Source organism: Copadichromis virginalis, linkage group LG3 (genome assembly GCF_057382275.1).
Source record: "Copadichromis virginalis isolate Kocher_CV1m ecotype Utaka linkage group LG3, C_Virginalis_male_GT1.1, whole genome shotgun sequence".
Taxonomy (NCBI): Eukaryota; Metazoa; Chordata; class Actinopteri; order Cichliformes; family Cichlidae; genus Copadichromis; species Copadichromis virginalis.
This window is the reverse complement of record NC_140620.1, coordinates 52,929,275-52,947,060: the sequence shown is the minus strand read 5'-3', so window position 1 is coordinate 52,947,060 and position 17,786 is coordinate 52,929,275.

Genomic DNA, 17,786 nt, shown 5'->3' with positions numbered 1-17,786 from the left:
TACTGAGCCTTGGTGAGACCACCCTCAGTTCATCCTCTGGTAGAAACAAGCTGTTTTAGCTCCTCCCGCTTTAGGGGTACCCGCCCTTTAAACAAACTCTTCTGATTGGCAGCCTGTTGAGCAGCATGTAGGTGGTGCTTCTGCGCTTGCAGCCAGAGATGTGTGGCTGAGATGACCATATAAAGAATAATCTCTCACAGTCACTCTCACTTGCTGTACACAGATAGAAGAGTAGAAAAACACAACAGTAATGGATTGTTTCGTGACTTTAAACTTTGGCTGTGTTGAAATCCTCGTATAAGCATGTCTTGCCACTTGGTAGTTATTGTGAAACAATTTGGTATTTTTTTAAAGCCTTGAATTCTGATGGTCATTTGAATATAAAAATCATATAGCATCGTCAGTCAAACCGGATTTTAAAAAGTATTAATGACACAACAGAATATAGGGGAAAGCACCGTAGGTACATGAGGCTTGGTCAGCAAACGTATTTTGTAGTTTTTTGTTCATATATTTGCAGTACTTGCAGAGTTTCAGTAGACCCAGAGAAAGCTAGAAGCTATCGTGGTTTCCTAAAACAATATTAACTCATCATTTACCAAAATGTTTTAAAACCATCAAAAACTATGAATGTAGACTGAATCCATATTCCAAATAGGTCAAAAACACTGTGAACACCACAATGGGGAGGAGTATGTATGTTTTTCCACTGTGCTTCAAGAAGTAAATTCAGGTCACTCGGGGGCATTTCCATTATCACAGTACATATGCGTGCCTGCAGTGCTGGGCAAATATCTCATTTAGTGGCCCACACTTGAAGCACTTTGCTTAAATTAGTTTATGAAAATGGATCAAAAACAGGAATATAGTAGCAACTTAAAACCAAATGAAATGTTTTTTGCAAAATAAATTAAAATAATTATAAAAAAAACATGGTAACAGAGAACAGAAAGTAGAGCCAGGCCCCTACAAACCTTATCATATTGCTCCTCCTCCTTCCTCTATATATTCAAACAGGTTCAGCTCTGCATCACTTCACTACTGTTTTTTCTTTGTGACTTGACTGTGGGGAGGTTTTGAACTTATTAATAGACATAAGTGTCAAAGCATACGTGAGAAGGAGAAGTGACAGGTCACAACTGTTACTGTGAAGCAACTGGAACAAACAAACAGCATAAAAAAACAACCACATAGACATCCTGTCAGGACGGAGGAGCGGTGGGTTGTTTGTGTGGGGGGACTGGTGAAAAAACCGCTGGGCTTAAACTCGCTGTTAGATAGGTTGACCACAGTGGGAACTCAGTAGCGAGATGTGTTTTTGCATTTCTTATTACTCAGCCGGCTGAAAAACACATCCGTCTCAATAGGAAACAAGACCAAAGTTGAACAAACATCCACTCCTTACGACCCTCTGTTTGTTTGTTTGTTTGTTCTTTCTGGATAAATAACATGATGTCAAATGAAGTCATGACAGTCATATTTCATCATGGCACCAGGTTAAAAGCATAACTTCCTGACTTACTCACTTATGAAATTCCATAATTTCAGAAAAAAAGTAGCACTGTGCTCCAGCAGATTGCTCCACTGCTTCTTTGCTACCTTTCTTACACAATAAAGAAGAAAAGTGTTTGTTTTAAGACATCAAACGTTGTCATGATCGTGGGGTTTCGGGGGGTTGAACAAAGGGGGCAGCGAGTAGCTTTTTATGTCAGTCAACCACAACAACACATCTAAACACCTCACTGTGTGGGTGGATTGCTTTGTGTTTTGAACAAGACACGTCTCACTAACATCTTTGATATGTGGAGACAAGTATCTTGCCTTTGTGGTGAGCTTACCTGAAATAACGTATATCTCACCACTTAGCTATCTAGTGGTCACGGCCACATCTAAGCGTTGTGTGATCGCTTGAGCAAAATGTTGATCTTTTCACAAGTTTACCAAAGCATAATAATGGTGGGCTACTGCCCTCTGCTGGTCTAAAGCGTAACTGATATTAAATTGCAGGGTCCACCCAGTTTACATATTAGTTTCTATCTGATATGTAAACTTTAAACTGATCTGTACTTCCATCCATTGTTTTAACATTTATTATGTGACTTTTGTTGCCATGATGCCAGGTCTCTCTTGGAAATGAGATTTTTAATCTCAGTGAGATTTTTACCTGGATATATAAAGGACTAATAAATTAACCATTTTGTGCAAAAATAGTTTATATAGTTTTAATGGTTTAACAACTTTAATCTTTTATTATGCATTGCTGTGCTTTGATCTTAGCATATATATAGATTTAGATTCACAAATGCAAAGTTAAGTAAGGGTTAAAAGAACAAGAAAAAATAAAAAAATTTAAAAAAATTTTTAAAAATAGATAAAATAAGGATAAAAAATTAAAAATAATAATTAAAAAAGTACAAATAGGTAAGTGAAGACAAGTGTGGTATGCAGATGCCGATGTAGAGTCTGATAGCAGTGGGGACGAAGGAGTTGTTGAGTCGGGATGTTCTAGATTTCACACTTCTGAACCTTGGTCTATGAAGGTGTAACCTATGTTGGGGGTGTGTGGGTTCTTTGAGGATGGAGGCAGCTCTCCTCTGCTCTGCAGAGAGGGCAGCGGAGTCCTGATAATCTTCTCCACAGTTGTTATCACTCCCTGCAGGCGTTTGCGGTCCATAGCAGTAGTGCTGCTGTATCATGAAGTGATGCAGCTGGTCAATGTGCTCTCCACAGTGCAGCTGTAGAAGCTGCAGAGGATCTTGGCCGACATACCAAATTGCCTCAGCCTGCTAAGGAAATACAGCCGATGTTCACCTTCAAATCAAAAGGTTTGCCTTTCTACTGAAACCAACATGGTTCATAGGGTGACACTTTCACTTTGAAGGTGAAATTCACTTGTCTGGTTTCAGCTTGGTGGTAAGCTAGTGAGTGGTGTTCAGTGTCCAGGTGAGGTCCTCACTGATGTGGATTCCCAGATATCAAAAGCTGCTCACCCTTTCCACTTCACGCTCCCGGATAAACAGCGGCTGGTGAGGCCTCCTCTTCTTCCTTGTGTCCACTATCATCTCCTTTGTCTTATCAGTGTGGAGGTTAAGGTTGTTGTCCTCACACCATGACCCCAGACCGGCCACCTCTCTCTTGTAGGCCACCTTGTCCCGTCCCGTGATGCGCCCGATCACTGCAGTGTCATCAGCAAATTTCAGTATGATGTTATCTTTGTTGGAGGCGACACAGTCGTGGGTGAACAGGGTACAGAGGTTGGGGCTGAGGAGGCAACCCTGTTGGACACCAATGTTTGTGGTAACGCTGGCTGAAGTCTTGTTGCCAGCCAAGAAAGTCTAAAAATTCTTTCCACACTATGCAGGAACTGAGTCCCTGTTGTCATGAGAAGAAGGGTTGGGGCCTAAACGCAAATCTCTCAGACAGACTAGCTGAGAAAGAGGAAAACAAACCCAAGAAAGGATTTAAAATAAAGTCTTAAGGCTTCAGCAACGGTCGGCAGAGGTTTTATGTAAGACACCAACACGTCTGAAAGGACTCACTAGCTTACCACCAAGCTGAAACCAGACAAGTAGAATGTTCACCTTTAAAGTGAAAGTTTCACCCTATGAACCATGTTGGTTTCAGTAGAAAGGCAAACCTTTTGATTTGAAGGTGAACATTCTCAGTTTTCAGTTTGTGGCACACTTTTCACTCTTTCTCTACTGATTAAGAAACTAGTTGGCAAGTGTTTGCAACCAAGTCAGCGTCTACTGTGCACACTAAGAGCAACTGTTTCTGCTTGTGACCATAGGTAGGTTAAAGTGCAGCACCATATACTTCCTGGCAATCATGAGGTCACTGGCAGACTGTAAATTTGGATCTCTGTGCTTTAGAAAATGAGGTCCCAGTGACTGCCAGCAACTACATACAGGATTCCAAAACACTGAAACATGTCTTTAGGGCTTTGTAACTGGGGCCAAAGAATCAACAGGGAGCACAGGGTGAACAGGACACTCCAACATACCGAGTGCCAATCACTGGAGGTTTTGGAAGGGAAATGTGGAACATAATCAGAGTAACTAAAATCAGACAAAAAGCCCACAATAAACAAGACATGAGTGTCAATAACTAACAAAATAACCACACAAATATGCTTATAAAGTGATAAAAAGTCATAGTGAGAAGAAATGTGATCCCCTAATAATCCTCTGATAATTGTGATAATTTTGTCATTCTTTTTCTAATCCTTTATGTGTAGAGTGCTACTTAAAAAAAGTAAAAGTAAAAGAGGAAGTCCAAAAAAAGTTTAACTTAAAAAAAACAAAAACAAACTTAAAAAAAACAAAAACAAATTTAATCACTCAGATGGTCTAAAATTGAAAGTGATTCACATAAAAATAGCTGTTTCCTGTGGCACATGACGGAAACCCACATCCGTACGTGATTCTCGCCCAGAGATCATATTCAGCGAGTGTGTATTTTTTCTGTTTTTCTAACAGTCACTGTATAAAGGCCTGCATGTGTTGCGTTTAGGCAGGGGTGTCAAACATAAGGCCCGGGGGCAGGAATCAGCCTAGTAAAGACACCAATCTGTGCCACTGGATAGCTTCAGAAAATGTGAAGGCGTACACAGATTTAAAATGTCAAAACATTTTTACTAATTTAACAGCTTTATCCATATCAGTAACATTACATTCAGTGGTCGAATGTTTGTGGATGCTGGAGGCATTTCCGCTCTTTGTTTTGATCATTGCTGAGGTCATTACTCAAAACTTAAAAAGTAATGCATTACATTACTTAATTACACGCAGGAGAAAGATGTTCTTTATGCTACTCGATAAGTTGCTTTCATGTTACTGTGTAAAATTATCTGAGAGTGTAAGAACCAAGAAGCAGGATCGATATGCAGGCAGACTAAGGATTCTGGGGAATTGGACTACTGGGAACCAGTTCTCTACAAGAACCGGTTCTCGATTCCCATCTCTTTTCATACTGCATACCAAGTAATTAACTAAAACAGAAACAATTAAAAGACAGATTTATTTATTTTTATTAAAAAACAAACACATAGAAAGCACACATTTAACATGTAGTTTTACTGTTTGGGTTGCTTAATGTCAAAAATGGGCTGTATGTGGCCCACGATGTAAAATGAGTTTTACATCCCTGCATTTGGAGGACATTTGTCACATTTTTCTAATAGGGGTAATTCACAAGTACAATAAATATGGGGATTCAGCCAGTAGATAACTGACTTACCAACTTTTACTTAGCTATTATTAATATCTGGTTTTCTTCCACACTATGAATATCTCCTGTCTTCCTCTCCACACCCCAACGTGACAGATGTCTGCCACTCTTTTAGCCTGGTTCTGCTGGAGGTTTCTTCCTGTTAAAAGGGAGTTTTTCCTTCCTACTGCTGCCAAAGCGCTTGTTTATAGGGAGTTGTCTGATCGTTGGGGTTGTCTCTGTATTAATTTAGGGTCTTTACCTTCCAATATAAAGCACTTTTTCTCTTTTTGCTTGCCTGCCATTAACTCTGCTCCCTTAGCTGAACAATAATGGAAAGTTAAACTTAATATTTCCCTGACACACATATGCAATGTGGAGCAAAGCCTCACAAAGTAAAAGAACAGATAAATTTAGAATAAAAACAAAGACACAAGACAAGCACCACAAAACCCTCAAACAAAATCTCTAGACCCTGGAATCTAGTAAGGTTTGTTTCAACATCAAGACTGTTTCTCTTAGTTTAGAAAAATAAAGTTCATATATACACTACAAGTCAAAAGTTTGGACACACCTTCTCATTTAATGGTTTTTCTTTTTTCTTTTTTTCCCTTTTTTCACTGAAGGCACACTGAAGCAGCATGGCTACCACAGCATCCTGCAGCGATATGACATTTCATCTAGTTTGTGTTTAGCTGGACGATCATTTATTTTTCAACATGACAGTGATCCCAAACATACCTCCAGACTGTGTGAGGGCTATTTGACCAAGAAGGAGAGTCAGTGCTGCGTCAGATGGCCTGGTCTCCACAGTCACATGACCTAAACCCAGTTGAGATGGTTTGGGATGAGATGTGAGAATGAAGGCAAAATAGCCAACAAGTGCTCAGCATCTCTGGGAACTCCTTCAAGACTGTTGGAAAAACATTTCAGGTGACGACCTCATGAAGCTCATAGAGAGAATGACAAGTGTGCAAAGCAGTAATCAAAGCAAGGGGTGGCTATTTTAAAGAATCTAAAATACAAAACATGTTTTGAGTTATTTCAAACTTTTTTTTTTACTTGTCCAACCTCTGGTAAAAAATTAATGCACAGCTTAAATGCTCACAAACAACTCAAACCCACAGGAAAAGTTTAAGAAGTGAAATTGAGTTGGGTCACCAAATGTAGGCTCATAAATTTTAACGTATATGCTGAGTTTCAGTAGAGTTAAGAGTTGAGTTAAGCTAGATTCCACTGTGATTTCACTCAGTGTGCACAAATGAATACTGTCTGAAAGTAGTTTTGTTCCAAAGACATGAAAGAGTGTACATCAAAATGTGTTTCCTGTAATAACTTTTTTCCTCTTTAAAATAGGCCAGGAACACTGAGTTGGCTACTCGTTCACCACTTTGGGCAGCAGTGGCATTGTGTGGTGAAACTGGGCGGTTTTGTTTTGGGGGTTTTTTTCCACTGTGTTATGAAAAAGTGAATTTAGGTCACTCAGCCACAAACAGTCCTGCCCCTAATGTCTGCACTGTTGCACTGTTGATCAAATAACTCATTTAGGTGCATTGCATTGGAAACATTTTTGCAATCCACCCACCCAACCCTCCATCCATCAGTACATCTTGAAATTTATTCCACTTGGAGCCTAATCCTCTTTTTTTTTTAAATAAACAACCAAAACTAATCGAACAACCTTCTTTGAGAAGTTAATATTAACCAACATCACAGATGTAGGAGAGACAGTGGCCATAATTTTGACTTGACTGAACAAAATCACTCCACGTGAGACGTTCTAATTGCAGAGTAGATTGGGTTGTTGACTGTGTCCTTTCTTTGTCTCCTACTTGTCTCAATCTTTTTCTTGAAATTCACAGTTGCATACTGCACAACAGCACAGTCTTCATTCTGTGGGAAATACAAAAGCCATATGATAGAATTTGTCCATATACAGTGCAATGCAAAAGTCTTCATCCACCCCTCATTTTTTATATTTTACTAGGAAAATGTGAAATGTGTGGAAATACAGTTTAAAAGACAACGGCAGGCTTTGCACAGTTCCAACAAGTTTGAACATTTTTGTATGGACACTCTAACCCTGTTCAACACAGCCTTAACTCTTAATCTTTTTTTGTAATTTATTTAGTAGTCTTCAGGAATAGTTCTCCAGAACTGAAGAACACAAAGCTCTTCTTTGAACGTTGGCTGGTTTTTATTCTGTTCTCTGTCAGGATGATCGGGGCTCTGGGGCCAGTTCATGACTGATAGTGTTCTACTGTTTCTTTTTCTATACATATAGGCTTTTACTGGACTAGCAGCATGTTTGGGATCATTATTATTAAAAATGAAATGGATTAAAATCTCAATCTACCTCTTTATTCAATCAATTTTGACATAATGCGCAACATCATTGGCTAAATGCAGCCCCAAACCATGACAGAATCTCCTCTGTGGTTGATAGATGGCTGTAGACATTCACTGTCATGTTTCTATCCTGACCTCCTCCATACATACTAACGATGATGTGAACTGACATTTTCTCATTTTGATTTTTCACTCCATAAAACCTGCTGCCAGTGGTATACTTCAGGTTTTTCTCATCTGATGGATTAACTGAAAGACCGGATGCATCTCTCAGGAGCTGTGTCAGGTCTTTGCTGGTGATTTTCTTATTTCTTAAGAACACGATTCTCATTTCCTACTCATGCATGCAAATATTTATAGACACGCTGTATTGAGATATACCAAGTATTTGGCTCACAGATCCTTTTGTCTTGTTGGTGCAAAGTTGCTATTTTATTTCTGTCACGCTGTGCTATCTTTGGCATATTTGGAAGCTTCAGCTAAAGAAATAGGAAGAAATTATGTGCTGTGCCTAAAGATACAATTTAATATTAGTTCATTGTCAGTTTTGGGGAGTAACGGAAATACAAGATATGAGTAACTATTCCGTTACAGTTACCGTTTAAAAAGGTGGTATTCAGAATGCAGTTACTTTGTTGAAATAAATAGATTATACGGAGGTCTTTTCCTGTTTCATATGTTAGGCTATGCTCTCTCTATTTTTGGTAATTCCACGTCGGTGGAAACCAAAACAAAACACGCATTAAGTGGCTCTAATGCTTGTGTCTCAGTCTCGCGGCCCATGTCAACTCTCGCATAATGACGTGAATAAATATTTTTAAAAAATATTATTTAAAAAAATGATTTAATATGAAGGCAATAGGTATAGTGTTACAGGCACAGCCCTAAACAGTGTAGCCTCATGGGCAGTGTAGTCCGTGCTGCTGGGAGAATGGACTGCTATACCCGTTATGTGTCTGTGAGCGAGGGAGGGAGAAAAAGGAAAACTACGAGCTGTCACCAACCAGAAAAGTGAGATGGAAGTGTGTAAATATAATGATAACCACTGCAGCCAAAAAGAGTGCCTGACGAGCCCAGTTGTAAGTAAGCTATTAAGACTCGACTGTACACTGTGTTTGTGTTTTCCTCCGAAACAACAAATTCCGTTGGTGCAGCCTTTCAACGCCACTCTCTGTCTCAAACTTGACCCAGACAACAAAGTAAAGCTAGTTTTCGGTTACGAGCCCGACACGAAACCCGACATATTAGCTAGAGGTCCCTTTACTACGGTTCGGAGCCGCAGACCTGTTTTATATACGCGCGGAATAGTTTCTATCCGGGATCGCTGCAAAAAGTTCAGCCTCATCTAATACCCACCCTACTGTCAGTGGCGGTCCTAGCCTGTTTGGCGCCCTAGGCGAACACTCCCTCTGGCGCCCCTCCCCACACACACACATAAAACCATAAAACCATACCGAACTTCACCAGAGAAATATACACACACACATATGAAGAGAGAGAGAGTATGCATAGTATGCAAACGGCTACCAAACAGCCATCATAATTCGTCATACAATGAGAACAGGAGAAATCAACAATTGACAATGACTAATTAATATTAAAATATGTAACATAATGTATTGTTTGGAGTTTAGTCTGTTACTGTTACCGTTTTTACCATTTCGTTTTGGAGCAACTGTAACCCACATTATTTCCTTAAGGATTTATAAAGTATTCTGACTCTGATTGTTTCAGGATGACCTGCCATTATCCAATGACACATCTGCTTACCTGTATCCTTTGCTCGTTTCTCCTCCTCTTCTTTTCTCTTTTTCCTAAACTGAGCACCTGATGGCTTTGAACTTTTCTTGTCCATCTTCCATTGGTTTTAATTTTGCACTCCAGTATGAACACCCATCCCCCAACTCGAGGATCACCACAACATAACCTAACAGGCCTACACCTTAGTTCACAGATTTGCTTTGTCTAAGGTGTATTTCTGGGATTTCACACAACCCAGGATTCAAATAATGAATACATAATGGTCTTGGAATTACATCATTATGAATGAAATGTGCTCTATTTGGAAGCAGCCGGCCCCCCTCCCCTTTCCACAGGTTGTGTGTGAGACTTTAAATCATCAAACTGTAAATTATAAATTGTTATTGATCCCTTTACCCCTAGTTTATTGTTTGTTTACTTGCACTGCTGTAACTGGAGCCTCGTCGTCTCGTCTCTCTAATTACTGGACTGTATGTAGCAGAGATGACAATAAAGTTTACTTTGACTTCAGCAGCAAGCAGGCGCCCCGAGGGCTCTCGCACTCACTTTACGTGTATAGAATTTCGAAAAAACATCGATGCAAATAAGTCTGCATCAGGATGTCTGGTGTTTTCGTGTTTGTTGGTTTGTTTTTATTTTGTTTTAATTTGGTTATTGGTTATTAGATGCTGCTCCAACCAGCCAGAGAATCCCCCGCCGCCCCGCCCTCTCCTCCCTGTGGAGCAAGCAGCAGGCGCACCTCGCAAACGGAGGGCGCCCTTACTCCCAGCAAATGGGTGGTAGAAAACCGATCGGTGCCTATGCCATTCCCAATATGCGCTGGCATGACGTCGGGGCAGCATGAATACGAGTAATTTTTTTTTATTTGTTTTGTTTTTTTGGGGTTGTTTTGCCGATGCCCATGATGTTGCCCCCCACCATGATGCCGCCCCAGGCAACCGCCCATGTCGCCCGTATCAAAAACCGCTACTGCCTACTGTTACTCATTTTACATTAAGATTTCAAAATCTAGTTGTTATTGGTATGGCGAGTATTCTTCAGTAATAGTAATAAATCACACAACAATAGGACATTCATGTAGTTGTAAAAAGCATGATAATATATTAAGTAATCCAAAGTATTCAGAATACGTTACTCTCATTGAGTAACGTAACGGAATACGTTACAAAATACATTTTGGGGCATGATTTCTGTAATCTGTAGTGGAATACATTTTAAAAGAGACCTTCCCAGCACTGTTCATTGTTAAGTTGCGTGTTATGTGTTGATACAGCACTGGTTCATCCCTTGATAATTATTCCCCACAGTGATCAGGCACTGGACTGAAAATGACTGAAAAAGCCATTCAAGTCCAAAGAAAAACTCTTGAGAAAGCCTGAAGAACTATTGCTCAAGACCATTTAACAAATGACCACAAAGTCTAGCTGCTTTGAAAATGTAATGTGAAAATGTAAGAAATCAGAGGTGTTTCAAGACTTACTGTACTGTGCTTTTTCTCATTTACTAACCTCACAGTTCGCAGTGTATTCTGAAGTATTAGGCTGTTGAAGTGACCCTTATGAAAGAAATAGAAAGGAAAGAGAAATTTAACTGCTGACATGTTTTATAGTCATCAGAGTGCTTTTATGATAGGCAATAGTTACCTTTAGAAGGACACTTTTTTCTCTGGACTATTTTGCAGAGGGTACCACAGAAGATTACATTGAAAATAACTGAGACAACCAGAGCTGCAACCACAGTCTTAACCAAGACGGGGACAGCTTTGTCCTGTTTCACTGCAAAGACATAGAAAGCAACGTAGAGTAAGCAAAAGAGGAAAATAAGAGGGTGAAAGAAACTATAATAGGTTTCAGTTTTAACACATATATTCCTCACCTACGACATCCAGCCTCGTGCCTTTCCCAACAAGCACCTCGCTGCATGAAGCCACAGCACAGTAGTACGTCCCGACATCAGACCGGCTCACGTTCTTCTTTGTGAAGCTATAAACGCATCTCTGTGCAGAGCACCTGGACTCAGACCTCTTCGCACACTGGCTGCTGCTATTTGTGTGGCTGTACATGATTCCCAAGTGAGAATCTACTGTATCCTTTTTGAACCAGTAAACGTTGTCTTCTTCGGCACTGGATCCTTTGAGCAGCGTGCAGTTCAGTGTCACCGAGTCTCCTTGTTGCACAGAGTTTGATTCTGGCTGCTTTAGGAAAGTCCTGTGACTGGGCTCTGAAAAAGTGTTAAAACACATGTTAAAATAGGAAGTGCAAGAAAAAAAAGCAGATTTGTTTTTATACTGTTAATATTCCCAAATCTTAAAAACTTTCCACATTACCTCTCAGGACCAAAAACGTTCCGTCGTCAAATTTAGTGACTGAGATGCTGGTCTGTCCACAGTAGTACATGGCCGAGTCAGAATCCTGAACATTAAAAATGTTCAGACGATAGAAATCTTCTCCACTATCAACTGAAATGCGTTGATTGTTTTTAAACCCGGGGTGGAAGCTGTTGGAGTTGAGTAAATGTTTGTAGAAAGAGGATATGACTCGAGGTGACTCTCCTATGACTTGCTTGTACCAGGAGAGATATTTGGCCCTGGAGGCAAAGGAGCAATGAAAAGTCACATTATCTCCAAGGTTAGCGTAGAGGAGCGCACCATCTGGAACACAAATCAAGATTAGTTAGAGACTCCACAAACACAAGATAGAGAGATTTAAGGCAATTGCAACTCATTTACAGCATAAATGAATAAAAAGTGAGTGTGAAGGACTTACAGGCTCTAAAGAGAGGAACCAGGAGCACGTAAAACCTGAGCATCCTTTACTCTCACTTCACTGTTCAACCTCTTCCAGCACGAGTGCAGTTTGAACAAAGGAGCCACAGAGAGAAGTTACAACCTCAGCAGAAAAGGTGTAGACGTAACAGAGGTGTGGGTGTCAGTGCTCATCCACAGAAGGAAGTCAAAAACTCTGAGCTGACCTTTTTCTTAATGAGAAATAAAAGTACATGCATATATCCATATGCGTTGTGTACATACTTAATTCACACATCCTGAATCCAAACTGCACTTTTATCAGCTTCTCCATCAAACACCTGCTTCTGCTTGAACTGCGTTGCTGTCTTTATGGTGTAGATGGTTTTTCACAGCTATAGAAGCACACAAAGCCCACTGCAGTGACGTTTGTGTGCTTTGACTTTGCATCCCCGTGTGATGCATTTGATGCTTCTTCTTCCTTTGATGACTGCTCTGCATTTGACCTGAAGAGGGCAGCAAAGAACTGTATTATCCTCACTGCTGATGTTTCCCCCCCCACACACATGATCTAAGATTTCTTGATGAGTCACTTTGTTTGTATTCTGGTTCTCAAACTTTTAAGTGGTTCACAAAGTGAAACAGTGATTCAAAGCAAAAAATATCTAACTCTCAAGATTAGTTAGAGGTTGAGAGAAAGTGCACAACGTTTCAAACATTCCTAAATGCATTTTATTTGCATTTTACAGATGTGGAATATCAGCATTATATTTGTTTTCATTTCTAAGTCCCCCTGAGATGTAAGTCATCTAATTTTTAGTGTTTTAAAGCAGCGGTCCCCAACCCCCAGAAAAAAAAAAGGTTGGAAGCTGCTGTTTTAAAGAACGAAAAAGGATTATTAATTATTATTGCATATTTTATTTATGTTGATGACTGACTCAGATTACCTATTTTAAAGAAAACTGTATTTATTATAGTGAGTGACAATAAGGGAGCAATGTAACAGATTGATATTACACCCACACACAGCAGTAGTAAAACTGTTGCTGTCAGAGCACAGATCCTGAACAAAAAGAGGTCAGAGCAGGTCTGGAGCTTTGGGGGGGATTCCACTGGTCTTTTTCCTTGGTTGCACAGATCAGACAAGAGGAAGCAGTCTGCTTTCAAAAAGAGGAAGGTGAGCATGCATTTGCATTGGGGCATTAGATATGTACATGTAAATGTATGTGGAGATAAGCGCAGATGTGCTATTTTGGGTAAATGTCAGGTCATCAAGTGTGTTATACTGACAGATAATGCAAACATAGTAAACAAAGCAGTTTTCTCTGATCAGAGAGCTTTCTTGGGTGTTTTATGATTTGACAGATGAATCTTGGTTGATGTCATATGCTAGTATTTTATATTTTAAGATTTAGCGCTGTTCAGAACTACTTCAGTAAATGTGTTGCTCAGTCGGGTGTGGTCAGGGTGGTATGGCTATAAGCTAGGCTTACTGGTTCCCTCAGCTGGTGTCTCATCTAAGTACTAACCAGATCTGACACTGCTTAGCTGGAAAGATCACATGAAACCAGGCGAGTCAGACTGTCAATCAGTCCATGTAAGTGGTGTGAAGAATCTGTCTGTCTGATCAGTTGTAAACTCTTATCTGATTCAGATTTGGTGTATTGCAGAAGACCTCAATAAATGCAGTCTCAGGTTGTTTGTTGCATGAGCAGCTATGGTATTTTGTCTAAAGTCACATCTGTGGGTGACTATGCCCGGTCCACTCCCCGGGTGGGGAGGATTGCACAAACACACACATAGAGTAGTTTGGCTATCTTTGTGAGGACACTGATGAATTTAAAAGCCTCTTTCTAATAATTAATCCTTAACCCAGCCTCATCATACCAGAAGGCTTCAATCATTCACTCATGTTCTTTGGATAAGTGGTTCTGGAGAAGACTGCAACCCCACACCCTGTTACTGTTTAAAATGCAGTGAGTGTGTGCTTGTAGCTGTCATCGTTTCCCACAGTAACCTAATAACTGCTATGTTTACTCAACACCTCTAAATTATAGTCTCTCGCAAACAGGAAGCATACCAATCATTTGAATACAGAGATGAAGCTGTCTTAAATGAATTCAAATCTATTTATTTTGTCTTTTGAACAAGCTCCAGAGAAACTTGTGTGACAAATGACTAACCTCAGAAAAGGTTTGCCAAGATGTTATTTGCTGAAGCAAGCATGCAGAGGAAAGTACAACAACAGCTCTAGAGATTCACACTTCACTGCAGAGTGAGGGAAAACAATCGTAGTTGTAAATGACTTGTCAGCGACGTGCAGTCAACTATTTTTTTTTCTGTCTTGTCACTGTATAATTTTCACGTCAAGAAACGTAGACCATGCCCTGTGCTCTCTCCTTATCACCCACCAAATATAGAAAGACAAAAAGCAGAAGTTATAACTCAGCACTTCATTCGTCACCATATTAAAAACATGTTTGCTTTGTAATTGAGAAAACTCCCTGTGATAAAGTCTGTAATTAGGAAATTTGTATTATGTTCCCGATCAGTTATCATGCATAGGTTTGATAAAATTGAGCAACTTTAAGGGGCTTTCTTGGAGGGACGACATTATCATTGGCCAGCAGGTGTCAGTGTAGACCCAGTGCACTTATAGAGGAGGGCTGGATTCACACTTTGAGGTACTTTGTACTTGGTGACAGTGGGGCAAACGAACTCCCTTCTGTCAAAGGCCTCGTCTGGTTAAGGAGAGAGCAGAAGGTGAGCAGTAAGAAAAACAGCACACAGTAATAACGAGAGGTTGGTTGCACAAGTGAGATGTTCAAGTCCAGAGCTAGAGAGAGAGACAGAGAGAAGGCACTGAGGACAAAACACAATATATGGGTGAGAGAAACGATCCAAATTTAACAGCATGCATGAGACTCGGTGTTAACCAAACAGGATGTTTACCAGAACTGGCTGAAATGCTCTCATTTTCTCCAATGTTTTCATCCCCAAGATCTGAGTCTACGATTAACACGGGCTCATCAAAACTGGACAAAAAATGTCACTCGGTCTGATGAGTCTCATGTTCTGCTGAAACATTTGGTTGGTAGGGTGAGAATTTGTGATAAATGACATGAAAGCATGGATCCATCCTGCCTTGTATTGAAACTCAAGCGGATCGTGGTGTAACGGCGTGGGGGATATTTGCGTGGCACGTTCTGTGTCCCTTAGTACCAACTGAGCACCGTTTAAACACCACGGTCTACCTGAGTACTGTTGTTGCTCATGTCCGTTCCTTCATGACTACAGTGTACCATCTTCTGATGGCTACAATAATGCACCAGGCCAAAAAGCTTGAATCGTCTCAAACTGGTTTCTTGAACATGACAGTGACTGTACTCAAATTGAGTCACCAGATTTCAGTCTAATAGAGCACCTCTGAATAGTGGTGTAACGCGAGATTTGAATCACAGATAGGCAGTCGACGATTCTGCACCAATTGTGTGATGTTATCTTCTCAACTCTGCGCTAACAAAATGTACTTGATATAGTGGCCAGTTGGTATTTATATATTTTAAAACAGTGACCAGTGACTTTTTGAACATTTTAGCAGATAAAAATACGTGAGATTACAGGATATATATCACACAGGAAATGCATTAAAAGCAGATTCTGTGTGATATCGTGTCAGTTATTTGAGTCTTCAACAGCTGTAATGTCTGCAAAAATGAAAGCAATGCTGTGTGAATGCTTGTAGATGTCAGTGATAGCGTCTGGCCTTTTTCCTGTAACTCAAATGATACTGTGGTAGTCTATACTGACTTTATATACTGGCAGTGTATCAATCTAAAAATGACTATCTTCATTTAGTTACAGACTGGTGACTTTATGTGTCTGAACAGCTTGGGCCTCTTTAGAAACTGGTGTCTGGTTTGACACTTGGCTATAGTCTACTTCAATCTTGTGAAGACTTTAGGTTGATTCTGAGGTTTGTGACTTCCTACTTCACAGTACTTATACATCCATGAGGCTAGTGCTGTCTAGTGTCATCTAGTAACACAGCACGACAGAGACCACATCAGACCTGCTGCAGACAAAACAGAAACAAAACGAACCGGTAAGAATTTTGTTGTTGCATTTTGTGAATCCATTGTCCAGTTTCACTTTCAAAGAGCAGGTTTTGATGACTCAGATCCATATTCACTGGAATCATGAAATGTACTGGAAATGGGTAATATCTTGCCAGTTTAATATGAGCATGAATGATGTGGCTTGTAATATATCTTTCAGATAAAGACTTACTTTAATAAAAGCTGCAAAACTACTTTTGATAGAATTTTTAGAAGATTTTGGCACAGTTTCCATCAGCAGCAACACAGTAACCAAATAAATTAATGAATGACAAAATATATATATTCCAAATTGTTCATGCCAGTCCTCCTTCCTAATTTAGTGCTTTTAGGTGTTATAGCTGTCTTTGTTGTGATGTAATAATGTTAGCCGTTGAGTTAATTAATGTCATATTTAATTCATTGTATATGTGTGTGCTACATCATTAGGTCATCTTACACATCTGCAGTTGAAGTTGTGTATAGAGGATGTGGGGAACAAGAGCAATAAGTGTGAAAGACAAAGAGATGCAGAGATACTGCCAACAAAATTATTCAGCTTTCAGCTATCAAGCTGCTTTCAAATAATGCTGTTTTGTTCTGCAGTGTCACTCTAAATATGCATGCTGGAGGTGCAGAATAAAAGCGTTGTTCTTCTTCTTCTTCTTCTTCTTCTTTTTTTTTGGGGGGGGGGGCAGTAGTGTTGATGACCACTAACTGTGAAAACTCACACAGGCAGGCTGACCAGAATGACAAACAAAAGAAAGAGAAGAAAAGAATAGAAAAGGCAGCAATAAGAGCAGCCAGTTTGGCAAAGACAAACAGAAACGCTGTTGACAGAACCATAATTAACATGACTATTTACATCACTGTTTACAAGTTTATACCAATGTGGTTTCTTAAAATAGGACTTTATGGCAAGCCTGGAAGTTTCCCACACAAATGTACATGTGTGTGTAGTGTATCTGTATGCAACTGCTGACATTTCTTCTTTTCTTGTTTTTATGATATTATTGTAGAGTATCTACCTTAAAATGTAAAGTGCTTTGAGGTGACTGGTGTTGAATTAAACTCACTTGAATTGAAATGGATTGAATTATAGTTTATATCACCAGATGCCCTGGTTACAAGTGTTTGGCCTAATTCATACTTTAAATCCAGAGTTTTTGTGCAGCTATTTTCCTGCCCTCATAAGTTGAGCCCTTTTTTTCTCCACGTTGACATATGCACTGTTGCGTCTTGTGAGTTTACATAAATGTATGACGACTGCCGCAGTGTGTAACAGTCTTCTGTATGAGTGAGAGTAGCTGTGCCCTGTAAACTCTAATGATGTGGATTCTGCTTTTTTAGCCTGTAATTTCACTCTTTTGCGACTGAGTGTGTTTATCTCTTTTTCCCTCCTTTCATCACTGTGTTCTCCAGTCAGACAGGCTTTATCGCAGGTGGGTATCAAATGTAATAGTGCATTATAGACCAAATATGGTGCGTGTGAACTGTTGTCTGTTTTATCTTCTGGACTCTGATAGGGACTAAATGCCTTCATTGTTTTTGTTTGTCCCTGTTGTTGTACCTCGTTCCCTACTAGTCTCCACTTGCCCATTACTATGGGCAGAAACTCCTCTTGGTCC